Source organism: Mustelus asterias, chromosome 13, assembly GCF_964213995.1.
Source record: "Mustelus asterias chromosome 13, sMusAst1.hap1.1, whole genome shotgun sequence".
NCBI classification, from domain to species: Eukaryota; Metazoa; Chordata; class Chondrichthyes; order Carcharhiniformes; family Triakidae; genus Mustelus; species Mustelus asterias.
The window spans coordinates 68,971,578-68,987,780 of NC_135813.1; the positions used below are offsets into that span (position 1 = coordinate 68,971,578).

Genomic DNA, 16,203 nt, shown 5'->3' on the forward strand with positions numbered 1-16,203 from the left:
AGGGCAGAAAGCAATCTTCTAGCCCTCTGGGGGATTGAAGAATTGCAAATGTTAACTATTTGTTCAAAAAGATTGCTCTTTGTTCAAAAAGGTTGCAAGGATAAACGCAGCAGCTACAGATCAATCAGTAATACCTCAAGTGGTTGGAAAACTTTCGGAAACTTGACAAAATTAAGTCACTTGGACAAATGTGGATTAATTAAGTAAAGCCTGTATGGATTTGTTAAAGGCAATTAGGTAATAATGATGCGGTGGCTGTCGAAAAGGGTGTTTGATAGCGTCTACATAATGAGGTTGCCAACAAAGTTGAAGCCCATGAAATGAAAAGGAGCAATGGCAACATGGATACAAAGTTGGCCAGGAAATAGACAGTAGTGGTTAATGGATTTGTTTTTTGGATTGGAGGTAGGTGTGCAGTGGGGTTCCCTGAGGGTTGGTACAAAGTCCACTGCTTTTTAAAATACATTAATGTATTAGGTGTCATCTCCGTACATTCAAACCAGTATGGTTAATGAACGAGCTGTGCAGCTACCTGTGCATCTTGGGTGTCACCATTTCAAAATTTGCAGATGCCACAAGATTGAGAAAAATATAGCGTAGACAGGCTGGTTGAGTGGGCAGACACATGGGAGATGAAATTTACTAAGGAACAGAGAGGCGATACAAAATAAAGGATGCAATTCTAAAGAGGGGAAGAAGGAACAGAGACCTAGGGGTGGCGAAGCGGTAAATAGTCTCATCACAGAAGGTGAAAGAATTTTGTAAATAACAGGGATAAAAGTATAAAAGCAAGGAAATATAATATGCCTTTTATAGAAGCACTGGTATGTCCGAGATCAAAAAGGAGGTGGGTATTGGGGTTCTTGAGAAACATTAAAGTAGACAAGTCCCCAGGGCCTGATGGGATGTACCCCAGAATACTGAGAGAGGCAAGAGAGGAAATTGCTGGGGCCTTGAGATAAATTTTTGTATCCTCACTGGCTGCAGCGGAGGTCCCAGAGGATTGGAGAATAGCCAATGTTGTTCATTTGTTTAAGAAGGGTAGCAAGAATAATCCAGGTAATTACAGGCTGGTGAGCCTTACATTAGTGGTAGGGAAAGTATTGGAGAGGATTCTTCGAGACAGGACTTATTCCCACTTGGAAATAAGTGAACGTATTAGTGAGAGGCAACATGGTTTTATGAAGGGGAGTTTGTGTCTCACAAATTTGATCGAGTTTTTCGAGGAAGTGACGAAGATGATTGATGAGGGTCGGGCAGTGGATGTTGTCTACATGGACTTCAGTAAGGCCTTTGACAAGGTCCCTCATGGCAGACTGGTGCAGAAGGTGAAGTCACATGGGATCAGAGGTGAGCTGGCAAGGTGGATACAAAACTGGCTCGGTCCAAGAAGACAAAGGGTAGCAGTGGAAGGGTGCATTTCTGAATGGAGGGCTGTGACAAGTGGTGTTCCTCAGGGATCAGTGCTGGGACCTTTGCTGTTTGTAATATATATAAATGATTTGGAGGAAAATGTAACTGGATTGATTCGTAAGTTTGCGGACGACACAAAGGTTGGTGGACTTGCGGATAGCGATGAGGACCATCGGAGGATACAGCAGGATATAGATCAGTTGGAGACTTGGGCAGAGAGATGGCAGATGGAGTTTAATCCGGACAAATGTGAGGTAATGCATTTTGGAAGGTCTAATACAGATAGGAAATATACAGTAAATGGCAGAACCCTTAGGAGTATTGATAGGCAAAGGGATCTGGGTGTATAGGTACACAGGTCATTGAAAGTGGCAATGCAGGTCGAGAAGGCATATGGCATGCTTGCCTTCATCGGCCGGGGTATTGAGTTTAAAAATTGGCAAGTCATGTTGCAGCTTTATAGAACCTTAGTTAGGCCGCACTTGGAATATAGTGTTCAATTCTGGTCGCTCCACTACCAGAAGGATGTGGAGGCTTTGGAGAGGGTACAGAGGTATGCCTGGTATGGAGGGCATTCGCTATGAGGAGAGTTGGAGAAACTTGGTTTGTTCTCACTGGAGCGACGGAGGTTGAGGGGAGACTGATAGAAGCCTACAAGATTGAGAGGCATGGACAGAGTGGATAGTCAGAAGCTTTTTCCCAGAGTGGAAGAGTCAATTACTAGGGGGCTTAGGTTTAAGGTGCGAGGGAGGGGCAAGGTTTAAAGGAGATGTACGAGGTAGATTTTTTACACAGAGGGTGGTGCCTGGAACTCGTTGCTGGGGAAGGTCGTGGAAGTGGATACGGTAGTGACTTTTAAGGGGCATCTTGACAAGTACATGAATAGGAAGGGAATAGAGGGATATGGTCCCTGGAAGTGTAGGGGGTTTTAGTTAAGTCGGGCAGTATGTTTGGTGCAGGCTTGGAGGGCCGAAGGGCCTGTTCCTGTGCTGTAATTTTCTTTGTTCTTTGTCTTCACTGGAGTATTGTGTGAAATTCTGTGCACTGCACTTTAGGATGGGTGTGAATGCTTTGAGAGGGGAAAAAAAAGAGAATAGACCCCAGGGAAGAGGGATTTGAGTTGCCAGGGCAGATTGAAGAAGCTGGAGCTGATCTACTTGGCAAAGAGAAGGTTAAGATAAGTTTTGATAGAGGGTTTGAAATAATGACTCGTCCAAAGAGAGTAAATAGTGTTCCCAGTGACAAGGGTTGAAAACCACAGGATATCCATTTAAGAAAAGTGGTACAAGAGCAACATGAGGGGGAACATTTTACACTGGTTACGCTCTGAATGTGGCGAAGGCTTTCAAAAGGTCTTTTGAAGAGAGAGAATTAACAGTGTTGCAGGGAAAGGACAGGAGAATGGGACTACATGATTTGATGTTGCAGAGAGCTGGCACAAAAGATGTGCAGAATGGTCTCTGATGTTTTATAACCATTCAATGATTCTATCATTGTGTATTTTATTTGCACTATTTCCAGTGCCTCTTTATAAAATGGTGACAAGAATTATATGCAGTACTCCAGATGTTGCCTGAACCAAGTTTGATGCAAGTTTAGCGCAAGTTTATTTTTCAATTCTATCCCTCCAGAAATAAACTCGGGTGTTTCTGATCGCGGTTGAATTCAGTCACTTGCTTTGAAAATAAATCTTGACACCTCATTACTTATTGAAAGTATGAAGCCATGAGATTTCACAGCTTAAAACAAAAGTAGTAATTCACGCCACGGAGCTTGCTAGATCTTGCTGACCAGCTTTTTTGTAAGTCAGTGGCTGACTGCAAACCTAGGCTCGTAACTTCAGGAGAAAAGAATTTGACTTGATTCACAGGTAGCTGCACAGCTTGTTCATTGACCACGTCCAGGAGTTGTGAATATTGATCGGAATGTATGAGGTGTTCAGCACTCCATATTGGGGAGCACATTGGACAGCAACTTCCTGTTTCTGCATTGTCTGATTTGCCCTGCATCTCCAAGCTTCGTTACTGGTATCGCACCAAGCAACTTGACATTAAAGCACATTGAAGGAGGTGAAGTTGAAATACTAACACTAGATATCCAATGATGTGCCAGAAAAATTAGTTCTTTGTCCATTCAGTTATTTTTCACAGCTTAATAGATCTGAATGACTACCAAACAGTGCATTTGGTACTGAAACGCTCCTTTTACAAGAGTGAAACCTTAGTGTCTCAGACTTCTAATGTTGTAAATTTCGATACTTTTTTTACTTCTGCCTTTTTTCTTTTCTCCTTTTCCTCCCCGTCCTTCAATTTCCCTTCCTGTTCATGAAACTACATTGAATTAAATAAGCTAACTTGCAAATCCTGGTTTAGATTCTGCAGGTCTCAGTAAGGGTGCTTTGTTCAGATTGAAGAGACATGTTGTTATTTGTCTTGTTCCCAGATCACTACCTATAAGCAGGCACTATGTTGAAATGGACTTCTAATAATGTAAGTTGTTGCACAAAAACCCACTATCTGTGGGCAACAGAAAGTATAATAAATGTCCTTCATTCACAACTTATCTGTGTTTAAGCACTGTGTAATTTTTGGTCATCAGTAACTGAAAGAATTTTATTTGTTTTAGTATTCTCTCATTATTGTGCTAAAATTTTCATCAAGAAGTGGTACTGTTTGGGACAACTTTGAGCACCTGTGGCACATTGATTTGTCTAACTTGTGGTTATGTTTGTGTTGAAACCTTCCCAAAGCGCATTAATTGGGGAATATTTGTTTCAATTTTCATTTCTAAATAAGACTTGCAGAGTTATCCCTCTTTGGCTTAAAGCATTAGTTTGAAGAACACAAAGACAGGTTTTAACCCCAAATCTCACTTATCGGTGCATAGTACCAAAGCATCATTGGCCAATATACTCTCACTATATTAGCAACTGAAGCCACTGCTACTGCTAAGTGGTGCTATCAAAAACTGCTGGCCCACTTAGTTCTGAATTCTGCTGTATTCCATTCATGCCTTGGTTGTTCATGGTATGCCTGGTGTATTATGTTTCTCTGTTTATTTTCACACATCTCCACTCCCTGCCACCAAACCAACTGATAGCAAAACCAAAATCTATCCTGATTTAGTATTTATACAACAATCACTTTGGAAACAATTGCGGGGACAGTTCTCCCCCAAAATATTTTAAGTGTTGAATTCATGTATAACCTACACTAAATCAAGCTGTTTTATCCAGTGGGAGTTTCAAAATGAATCTTCCACACTCTGTGCACTGCAGAGTGCCTCAATGGGGCCCCACCCCCTATGCCCTATGCCTCGTGAGCAGTGCCAAGGTGCCCCTGGCAGTGCCCAGGGGCACCCCCTGACCCTCTGGAGGATCTCGATTGCTCCCCCATTCACTCCAGTGGGGTCAGGCTGCCAGTTCCCTGCAAGTGGGGAGCTATACTAAACCCGGCTGGAGTGAACCACTCCTGGCGGGGGGGGGGGGGGGGGAGAGAGAGTCTAGTGAGCCCGGAGATTTCAGTCCTGGGCCCACTAAGTGAGAATTTTCATGAATCATTCAGCTCCGCACTGATTCCTGGCACGGAGCTGATGCCGCCGGATATCTGGCTACCGGAGACTCACGGAGGCCGTGGCGCCAAGTGGGGAGCCTGTGAAACGGCCTTCGCTCTAGTCTCACGGCTCACTGCACTACAAAAGCAGTGCAGCGGGATGGGAGAACTGCCCCCTTGGTATTTATTGGGCCTCAGTACAGTATTACATTCGTATTGGCATGCACTTTGGTGCATATACTGCAGCTCAAATTCATCTATGTGGGAGATGTGTTGAAAGTGATTATGTTGGAAACAAATGTGACGTGATTTGCTACATTTGTTTGCAGGGATAAGTTTTAAATAACGTAGGAGGAATAGCTTTATAGAATTTAATGAGAATGTACTGCTGTATGGTGTGTTTGACGTAACTGGCATTAGCACATTTAGTGGGAGGCTCGATGTGTACAAGAGGGAAAAGGAAATAGATTTAGCAGGGTGGTATTAGTGGGGGGAGATTTGCGTGGAATACAAACACCAGCATAGACAATTTGGACTGAATGGCCTGTAACTGTGGTCACTTTCTTCTATGTGACGGTAAATTGCAGATTACAGTGCTTTACAAATACTTTTCTTATGTTATTGTATGGGAAAGATATCCAGAGAAATCAAATTGGCAATAAGTATCCCCTATCATTAATGACAATGATAGCCTGGAACAAGTAGTGTGATTGCATTTTAAAATTTAAATAATGCCATAAGTTCCAATTATCTGCACATTGCTGGATGATTTTCACTGCCCTGCCATTAGCTTCAAGAAAACTGATAAAATTGCAATCTTGCCATGAACCTTTTCATTGAAATTATTTGCATGTCCTGAAATTGTTGAATTTGTGCCATAAATGCAAATTTGTCTTGCAGCTGCCATTTAGGTCTTGTAATTGATGTCATAAGGACGCTATTAATGTCATGATTTATGCTCCTGACACAAAAGTCCCAGCAGCAGTAACTTGCATCTATGTAATGCCTTTAATTTAGTGAAACATCCCGGGGTGTTTCATGAGTGATATCAAGTTAAATCTTGGAAGGAGACATTAGGAAAGATGGGTCAAAAAGGTAGGTATTAAGGAGCATTTTAAAAGCGGAAATAGAAAGGGAATTCGAGAACATTGTGCTTCTGCAGGTGAAGGCATAGCAGCCAGTGTGAATTCATTGGAGGAGTACAGATAGCTTGGAAGGTCTTAAGGCAATAATATAAATTTGAATCATGGGTATGCCATATGAAGCCTCTTGCTTCACTTAATTTTGCAGAATTTCAGAACCAAGTTTAGTATCACCTAATCACTTATTTATCTTGTCTTCTGTCCTCTTCTCAATCCTGGTGCCCTCTATTATGGAGTTTGGCTTTTTATCCATTCATAAATTCTGAGGGGATGCTATATATTTTTAGCATTTGTGGTATACATGAATGCTATGCTTTTTTGCTCATGCTTTAAAATGGTATTTGAGCTTTTTGAAATTCTGTTGCCCTTTTTGTTAGAAATAATGTCCTTATTTATATCCAACAAATTACCCTTTTCCCTGAGTGTCACAAGGCCAGTATTTGATGTATGATTGCATACTCAACTAATTTCTTAAAATAAATATGCACTCTTAAATATTAGCTCTCGTAAATTGGTTTGTATACGTGAGCTGCTTCTCTAAACAAGTAGATGGTAAAATGGAAAGCATTTTCGCCCTTTGAATTTGATTTGGTATGCAGTGTTGGACCACCATTTGTTTTGAAAATTTGGTATATACCTCTCTCCCTTTCTCATCTCTCCATCTCATCTTTGTGAGATGAACAAAAAGGGAGTAGATGTGGGAACACATGGGGCATCGGCATGGGGATGAATATGGAAGCAAAATGATGAGCTTGCCACAACATTTCCTTTGCTTAGAACAAGATGGTTCCATAGACATTTCATTACCCAGTACTAGTTAAGCAACCATTCTAACTGAAGAGTCTGGACAATTAAATATTCACATGTACACTTAAAAATGTGTTCCCAGACAGTAATCAAGCAAGCAACGTCAACCAGGTTTTCCCTTATAACCCCGAAATGCCCCAGCTGTGAGCAGTTAACTCAGCACTACTTAGAAATCAATTTCTGGAATCTAACTCATTTAAGGGTGAGGCAGACAGTGCCTCAGGAAAATGGTAGTTCTTTCTTGGGTATCCTTTCATTTTCTATTCTTCTTAAATATTTCACTCAACTTTCTCCCTTCAAATCACTTATTTCCAGTTGTGGAATTTCTTCTCTGAGGGTTGTTAAGTTTTGAAATTCTCTCCCCCAGTAAACAGAGGAGGCTGGGTTATTGTCTGACTCAGCTTTGATTGAATGTGTTTAGATTTTTGATCTACGTGAGCATTGAGGGTTATGGAGGGGGGACAGGTGGGAAAGTGGAGTTAAGACGACGTCAGATTAGCCATGTTCTTATTGACTGGCCATGCAGGCTCAGGACTGAATGGCCTACCCGCCTTTCGTATGCTCTTGTGTTCATTTGCTATGCATTTTCTCATCAATTTTCTTTGACAGCCATACTTGCATTAGGCTACAGATGTCTTCCGACAGATGCAACATGATAAATACACAATGAATTTTGTCACTAGGCAAAGTCAAAGAAGGTCCACTTATGACACTATTTGTCCAATATCCAGTATTGGATGAGCAGAAATTTCCTCCAACTAAATATTGGAAGTCAGAAACTGTTGTCTTTCATTCCCCTTGCAAACGTGGTTCCTTAACCACTGACTCCATTCTTCTCCCTTGACCACTGTCTGACGCCAAGCTAGACTGCTTCCAGCATTGGCATGCTATTTGATTCAGATCTGAACTTCCAACCCCATATCCTTTCCAGCACCAAAACCTTAAATTTGATGTTACTATCACCTGTTCCCACCCATCCTCATCTTATTTGCTTCTGAAATCCTCAATCATGTCAGCAGCATCTGCGGAGAGGGAAGCAGAGTTGATATTCCAGATTGATGGCCTTTTATCATGATTACAAAGAGTTAAAAAATGTAGCAAATTTTAAACAAGTTCAGAGGCAAGGTTAAGGAGGTTGGGTTGGGTAAAGGATTGGCCTTTGAAATGGTGGAAGATGGCAGAGTTTACATGAGAAAAGGAATGATGATGCAAGGCAAAGTCAGATGGTAATGGGGCAAGTAACGAAACAAGATTGGTCAAAAGGATGTGTAATAACAGAACCACCACGAACAACTGCTGCCCAAAAAAATAGAGATGTAAAATGCCATCGAAGGATGAGGTGCTGTTCCTTAAGCTGAAGTTGAACTTCATTGGACTCGTATCAGAGGCCAAGGAGAAATATGACAGGCGACTGGAAACTTGGGTTGAACAAACTGATCACGGGTTCTGTAAAATTATCTTCTCAGTGTTGAGGAGACCAGACCACGTGCAGTGAATGCAATATTCTATATTGAAAGCACAGATTGCTGATTTTCCTGGAAGGAAAGTTTGGGACCCTGGACAATCGCATCTGCTTTTTCCACACCCCCATTTGTTTGTATGGCAGCTGTTTGTGATTCTGCTATTCATTTCCCTCTCAGATTTTTGTTTCTTTATTGTCACATACCATCTACTCTTGCCTTGCACCGTGATCCCTTCTACCATTTAACGTCTCCTGCCAACGTCACAGACATCCATCTCCTTTAGTTCTCCACCTTACCACCCCCCTTTGCTTGTTTTTGTATTGCTTAAAACATTTCTAACATTTTCCCTATCGAACAGAAGGTCATTGACCTGAACCTATAACACGCTTTCTCGCTCTCCAAATGCTGCTTCACTTCAGTATTTCCTACATCTATTCAGGATTTTCAGCCTTCACAGTATTTTGCATTTCCGGACTCGCTCGGACTGTATCGATTTAAAACAGTTGATGGGCAACTCTCCAGGACTGTAAGCATCCCTTTGCCAACCTGCGAAGTTATGTACCCCGAAGGTCCCCTTAATCACTAAACTAAACCCTCAAAGCACAACAATTACAGACAAAAACAGTGTACATACAAGAACAAAAAAAATCACGCATTGATACATAACAACAGTTCCTTAAAACGTAGGGAACATAACTTTTATATACAAAAGATCATGGGATACAGCTGTGTCACAATAACGGGACTTCGTTCTGGCTGTTGCCTGGCCGCTCGATTCATTAGTTGTTGTAGCTTGGCTGTCCTTCTCCGTCTTCTAAATTTACAATTTGTGAACAACAGGTACACGACAATTATCATCTGGCAGACAATAAGTAAAGGGAAAATAATGCGGACCCAGGCTGGAACTACAATCCAGGATTCCAGGTCCCACCAATTTGGAGATTTACTGTTCTCAATTTCCCTGGCGATATCCAGCGTCTTCTGCTCCAGGGAGAAGAAGTGTTTATGTGACAGCTCCCCTGCTGCCAGCAACTTCTTTAATTTCTCTTTGACTGGGGGAATATCATACCCAAAATGGGCCACATATTGATGTAAATTTGTTACGTTTTCACGTACCGAGAGGCAAACCGAGGAAGGTTCCGGGATGGGCAATATTCGCTGTTGTGCCACATGGACTTCTGCCCTGGGTTTAAAGCAGAAGCTGCTGTGCGGTACCGGGCACCACTGCTGTGGTCCGTGCTGATACCGCTGGGCACTGGTGGTGACACAGTACGTCCCACTTCCTATATATGCCACTGTGGAGGGACGTGACCTGCGGCCATTGCCTCCATGGTGCAATTTATAGGCTCTGTCCCAACAATCCTGAACCCACACTGAGGCCGAGCCTCGGCGTCCATGTGCTGGGGACACCGGATTACTTGTGTTCCCCGGCTCCGGCAACCCAAAAGGTCAATGCCTGTCATAGTCTGCTTCCGCACTATGACATAAGGTGGGACCTTCCCGTAGCGAACATGTACCCCTCCACCACGAACGACTCCCACATTCTCCACTCGGTACAGTGGGGCTGGTCGTGCTGAGGTTCCCGTGACTGGGATTCTCACGACCACCCCCATAATCATATCGTTCGACTTCCCACAATTCACCGGTACTGGGTAGGCTTCTGAGGCGACACAAAGCTGACAAGGACTCAAGGTGCTGATTGCTTCGGTTAGATTTAGGACAACAGAGGCCACAGCGTAATGTACCCCCTGGTACAACACCTTAGTGAGGACGTGTACTAACCCATCCCCGGGGCCCCCTTGGTGGTGGGCGGACAGTGGGGAGGGTTGGTTGGGTGAGTGGTGGGTAGGGGTTTCTTTACCTGAACCAGCAGTTTGGTAGCTTTCACTGTCATCCCTGTCCTGGGAGTCTCACACGCTTGCCCCCTGCGGTCCCAATTCATCCCGCTTCCGGAGTCCTGCTACCACCTCACGAAGGTGGCCGATGCCCCAACTGGACATAGCTTGGCAGACCCCCATAGGCACAAATACAGTCCCTGGTCGTAAGCCCACCACTTCTCCCAACATACAGTGATCCCTCCTGGTGACCCCGTGATGGTCCGGTAGGTGTCATTGTCCAGTCTTTCCCAGTCAGATGATCGATTCCTCCTGTCCGGACTCAGTTTCCTGAGCCACCACCATCTCCCCAAAGGAACATGCCCTTCACAGGACAAGCACACCCGCCTGCCCTCAGTCATCCTAACCCGATCGGTTGCCACCTGCACAGGTACGGGTGCTTCCCCGTAATTGAAGCTCCTGTGGCTGGAGAACCTGGCCAAGTTTGACCCCAGCCATCCAGGCCATCTCCCTTTATGGGAGTATCCGGCCTGGCTATCCGCTACTGGGTTCCCTTGCCCGGTCGTTACGAGGGGTGCCATGCCCCCAGAGCACCCGTACACCATGGATTCCTTTGTGTCCCCACGACGCGCCATGCACATCCTGAGGCACATCATTGCCATCACCCGTACAGCTGGGTGACCCATCTGCAAGACAAAACAGAAACACCACCTCGCCTTCACCTCGCTATCCACCCTTCCTGCAATCCATCAAAAAAATGAAAAGGAGCCATTCGGCCGATGGTAATGGCTACTGCTTTGAAATTGCAATATGTGTTTGGAAATTGCTGGCTGTGATCCTGTTTTTCGCAGCCCGACTCCTCAGGGTCCGAGTGCCCGGTGTCCATTTGATACAGCCGAAGTTCCCATATTATAAACTCCTGTGATCCCATACACTTAAAGAATCTACACACAACCAAACACTAATTAAACTCAAACAGAACACAATGCTATATACAACACCCGTTTCTGGTTGGCCAATTCAAAACTGGTCCCCGCAATGCTGGGGCCGTCCATCTGTTTGGCCCAACGGCCCGGGCCAGACTTTCTCCTGTCGACGGGCCTGACTGCCCCATGTCTCCCCTTCTGCTAAGGGGTTCTGGGATCCCTCTATTCTCCCTGCGGGGACTGGGTTCCCTCCAGCAGTACTCTGCAGTGCCCTGTTCCCACCACTCTCTTCCCTGGCCCTTCTACTTCGGGCCCGGGTGTTAGGTACAACGGGGACCACTTTACCAGGGGTTTGGAGACCCTACCACTTCTACGTCCCCCGGTGGTTCCCATGCTAATGGTGATACCTCCATTTCCTCGGTTTCTATAACCTCTGCCTCTCTGAGACAGTTCGCCCGATCTGTGAGCGGGTGCTCGGAATTTCCCTTACTGCACGGGCTGGGTGCCGGTATCACCGTTGGCCTCATGGTGGACACTACCTCTTGTACTGTTGGGCAGGGACAGCATGTTGCAACAGGCTGACTAATGGGGGGGGGGGTCGGTCATCTCCCCTACCGTCTCTACATTCACTGGGGCCTGTTCACCCGTCAACTCCCTAGCTCTCAGCCCCCTCTTGCTCTTGGCTGCCCTAGTGGGGTCGAACAGTTTGCACTGGTTCACATGGAACCACTTGACTCTGCGGGGGAGCTGGACAGCGTATACCATGGGGCTGGCTTTATCTACAATACTATATGGGCCAGCGTACAAGGGTTCAAATGCCCCTACCCTTGCAAAATTGCGGACCATCACCTGGTCCCTTATGGCCCACTCGTGATTTGTGCGGGGCTCCAGCAGCAGTCTGTTCCTGCGGTGCTGGGCCCCCATGTTACTGGTTGCCTGCCAGTGCACCTGCTTAAGCTGCTCTAACAGCTGTCCCTCTGTCAGGGCAGGCACCATGACATGTATCGGGGTCCTCATGACCCGACCGGTCATGAGTTTATATGGAGAGTACCCCATGCTCCTAGACTGGCTAGCTCGGATCCCCATGAATACCAAGGGCAGAACTTCCACCCACCGGTTGGGAGAGCCCCCGGTCTCTTTCTATAACCTCTCCTTGATGGTCCAGTTTAGGCTTTCTATGGGGCCCGAGGACTGGGGTTATAGGCCACATGCCACTTGGCCTTGATGCCCAGGACCTTAAGGGTCGCCTGCATCACTTGCCCTGCGAAGTGACTCCCTTGGTTGGCCTCCACGAACTGTGGGAGTCCCCATCGAGAAAATACCTTCCGAACTAGGATTTTGGTCGTGCCTACAGCTGTCCGACACGGGAAAGCTTCCACCCACTTGGAGAACACGTCTCACAGTACCAGGCAGTACTTGTATCCCCCTGAGGCGGAGGGAAGGGGTCCGATATGGTCGATTTGTACCGACTGCCATGGCCCTTCCACCCTTCAGATGTGTCCCAGTGGACCATGGCCAGGTCTGGGGCCAAAGCCACCCCTGTACTCCCTCTTCGAGGTTGCCCTCTGGCTGCTGCAACCTGTCCTTCCCCGTAGGGGTCCCACGTTACCCCATTCATGGCTCTCTCTTTCGCCAGGAGATCTGTCTTTCGGTTCCCCTCACACCGTGGCTGTTTTGGAATGGGCTTTTACCTTGTGGATATACCTATCCCCGCCCTTCCCTACGGCAGCCACGATCCTCTCGAGCAGAGGCCTTGTGGTAAGGGGCTCCCCGTCCGAAGACGTGTACCCTCGGCGTGACCAGATGGCCAGATATTCTGTACACGAGTTGCAGGTAAACATGCTACCCAAACATATGGTGTATGGAGTGGGGAAACGTTCAGGATGGGTCACCGCATACATCACTGCGGCCAGCTCTGCCCGCTGAGCACTTAGAGTATGTGGGAGTATGTCTCCAAGAGAGAGAACAGAGAGACTCTGTCCTTTTTATCTCCTCACCAGCAGTCTCCCTTGAGTGAGTGGGTTCGAATCGCTCAGATCACCCTCTGTTCTAGACTCCGGATTTATGGCAAGGGATATTGAAACTGTGACCTCGTAAGTGCGCTGATGAGAGAACAAGAGGCAAGACGAACTCCAAACGAGTTTCAAAACTTTGATTTATTTTACAATAAAATCAACCTCTCCAATACCACACCACACATGAATAAAACTTGTACTTTATACTATCACTATGGGAGAAATGCTAACAGATACAACGTAAAATCTTACTTTACACAGTTCAAAACAAGATTACTGAACTTTACACTTGCAATACATCACCTCTCCCCTTGCCTCAACCTCTATCCTGTCTTCGGGAGCTTTACAAGGTTGGCAGGGATACTTACAATTCTAAAAGGGGTTCCTTTGTGGTGGGGTCAAAACTGGGCTGCTGTTGGACTTTACCTCTGCACATCAGCTTGCGATTCTGGAAGAGCTCCTTCTTGCTTGTCTGCTTCTCAGCTTGATCTAAACTTCAGCTTGCCATTCTGGAAGAGAGCACCGTCCTGCTTGTCTGCTTCTCCTTGTCTGCCTCTCTTGATCTTAACTTCCACCCAATTTAACATACCAAATTCCCTGCCCCCGTCGGTGACTTTCAAGGACAAAGGGGCTTTCGACCACTGGCAGTCTCAGTTTAATTTAGTCAAGTCCAAACACAAAAGGCTGGAACTGCCTTGACCCCCTGTGGATTGTTATTTCAATGTCGTCTTAATGCTCTTCCGGAGCTTCCTGAGCGGTATCCCATCAGTGGGATGGCTCTTCTTGTCTTCTGTGGGTGGGCTGATTTCTGAGGCCATTGACTCCCTGCTGGTCTGTTTACTGTCCTTTGCCCTTCTGATGATTAGATCACTGGTGTGTCTGCCTCTCTGGCCATTTGCATATTCAGGGGCTTGCACCTTTTTCTTGGCACAGTCCACAGACAGGTTATGTTTGTCCTGTCGAGCCTTCTGGGAGGTTTTTATCAGCCAGCAGCCAGAGTTGGCCACTTTTAAACTCAGTAAGAAGTTTAACAACACCAGGTTAAAGTCCAACAGGTTTATTTGGTAGCAAAAGCCACACAAGCTTTCGGAGCTCTAAGCCCCTTCAGGTGAGTGGGAATTCTGTGAACAGAATTCCCACTCACCTGAAGAAGGGGCTTAGAGCTCCGAAAGCTTGTGTGGCTTTTGCTACCAAATAAACCTGTTGGACTTTAACCTGGTGTTGTTAAACTTCTTACTGTGTTTACCCCAGTCCAACGCCGGCATCTCCACATCACTTTTAAACTGTCAGGTTTCTTCTGAGTCCTTTTAAAATATGGAGGATTGTCCTGAAACTTACACTCCCACCATCTTTTTCTGGCACTACATTCAAGATCTTGTTGCAGAAAACATCTTATTTTCTCTCGGGCTCTTTTGCATCTGGTTCTTTTGCCAATTATTTTCAATCTGTCATCTTGTCTATTCTTCGAGCTGTGGAAACATTTTTGTCACTTTGTCAAAATCACAAATCGTTTTGAACGCCTTTATCCCTTCACATTCTTTGCTTTAAGGTGAGCAATCCCAACATCTCTAGTATCATTTTGGTAAATTCCTTTGGCACTCTTCAAAGCCTTGATATCCTTCCAGAAGTGGTACAGTACTCTAGCTTAGGCCTAACCAACAATTTTTATAAAGTTTTTGCATAATTTCCTTGCTTTTATACTCTCTGCCCCATTTATAAAGACAAGGATCCTGTATGCTTTTTATTAGCTTTAGCAGCTTGTTCTGTCAACTTGAAAGATTTGCTTTTGTGAACCACAAGGCTCTGTTCCTGCACCTCTTCAAAATGTTGTCATTTAGTTTGTTATTCATCCTCATTCTCCCCCAGAATGTATTGCTTCAACCTCTCTGCATTAAATGTCACTTCTTTCACCAGTCTATCGATTGCTTATTCAGCGGAGTCAGGATAAATGGGTCATTTTCAGTTTGACAAACAGTAACGAGTGGAGTGCTACATGGATTAGTGCTGGGCCCTCAACTATTTACAATTTATATTAATGACTTGGATGAAGAGACTCGGTGTAAAAGAGCCAAATTTACAATACAAAGATGGGTAGGAAAGTAAATTGCGAGGAAGACAGTCTGCAAAGAGAGGCTGAGTGAGTGGGCAAAAATTTGAGTAATGAGGACAGTATAATGTGGGAAAATGTAAAGTTGTCCACTTTGGCAGGAAAGATTGAAGAGTTAGATGTGTTGAAGAGTAGTACACTATTTCAATAGAGAAAGATTGCAGAATGCTGTGGTAAAGAGGATCTGGGTGTTATGTACATGAATCGCAAAAAGTATTATGCACATAAAGCAAATAAGTAGGCTGCAGGATTATTGGCCTTTATTGAAATGGGAATGGAGCATAAAAGCAGGGTAGTCTTGTGACAACTGTGTAGGTGGTTGGTGAGACCACACCTGGAGTGCCACATACCGTTTTGGTCTCCTTAATCCAGGAGAGATAAATTTCATTGGAGACAGTTCAGAAAAGATCCACTGGAGCAAGCTGAGAGGGGTGATTGAAAAGCAGCAGTGCTGGTAAGAGATTAATTGGATTAATTGAATTGTTTATTTATTTAATTAGTCAGCTAGTGTGTGTATTTTTTTGGCCTTTACTTTAACAGCAGTTTTTCAAGTTTAAAGTGAAAACTAGAAGTGGGCAGCAAAGGAGTCTGGGAAGGGTTTTTATTTTAACTTTAAAAGTCAGTTACCTGGGTGGTTCCCCCTCAGTAGTAGTTTTTTTTTCTCTCGGGCCCCTAGCCCTATAAATTGGTGCAGAGGAGATACCCGATCCTCTACACTGGTAGAGGATCCCACCCTTCCATCCTCCTCTAACCTAATTATAAGTGTGGGGAAGTTTTTTGTTTTCTTTTTTTCTTGCTGGTAATGGCTTCAGGGATGGCAGTTCAGGCAGTATGCTGCATCTCCTGTGGGATGTATGTGGTGAGGAAATCCAGTAGTGTTTCAGGAGATTTTAGTTGTAAGAAGTGCATTAGATTGCAGCTTCTGGAGGAGCGTGTAAAGGAGC

The 16,203-nt window shown here is 45.0% G+C and overlaps 1 protein-coding gene across 5 annotated transcripts in view; it reads left to right on the forward strand.

The window, feature by feature from the left end:
- The window catches only part of taok3a (TAO kinase 3a), a 143,981-nt gene that overhangs the window by 19,041 nt on the left and 108,737 nt on the right, over nucleotides 1-16,203 (forward strand). For 2 of the 5 annotated variants that reach the window (XM_078226986.1, XM_078226990.1), the window contains exon 2: nucleotides 3,856-3,902. The exons of the other annotated variants lie outside the window; for them this stretch is intronic. The gene's annotated coding sequence lies outside the window, so the exon portion shown is untranslated. The remainder of the gene's footprint in view (nucleotides 1-3,855; nucleotides 3,903-16,203) is intronic. 5 annotated transcript variants of the gene reach the window in all.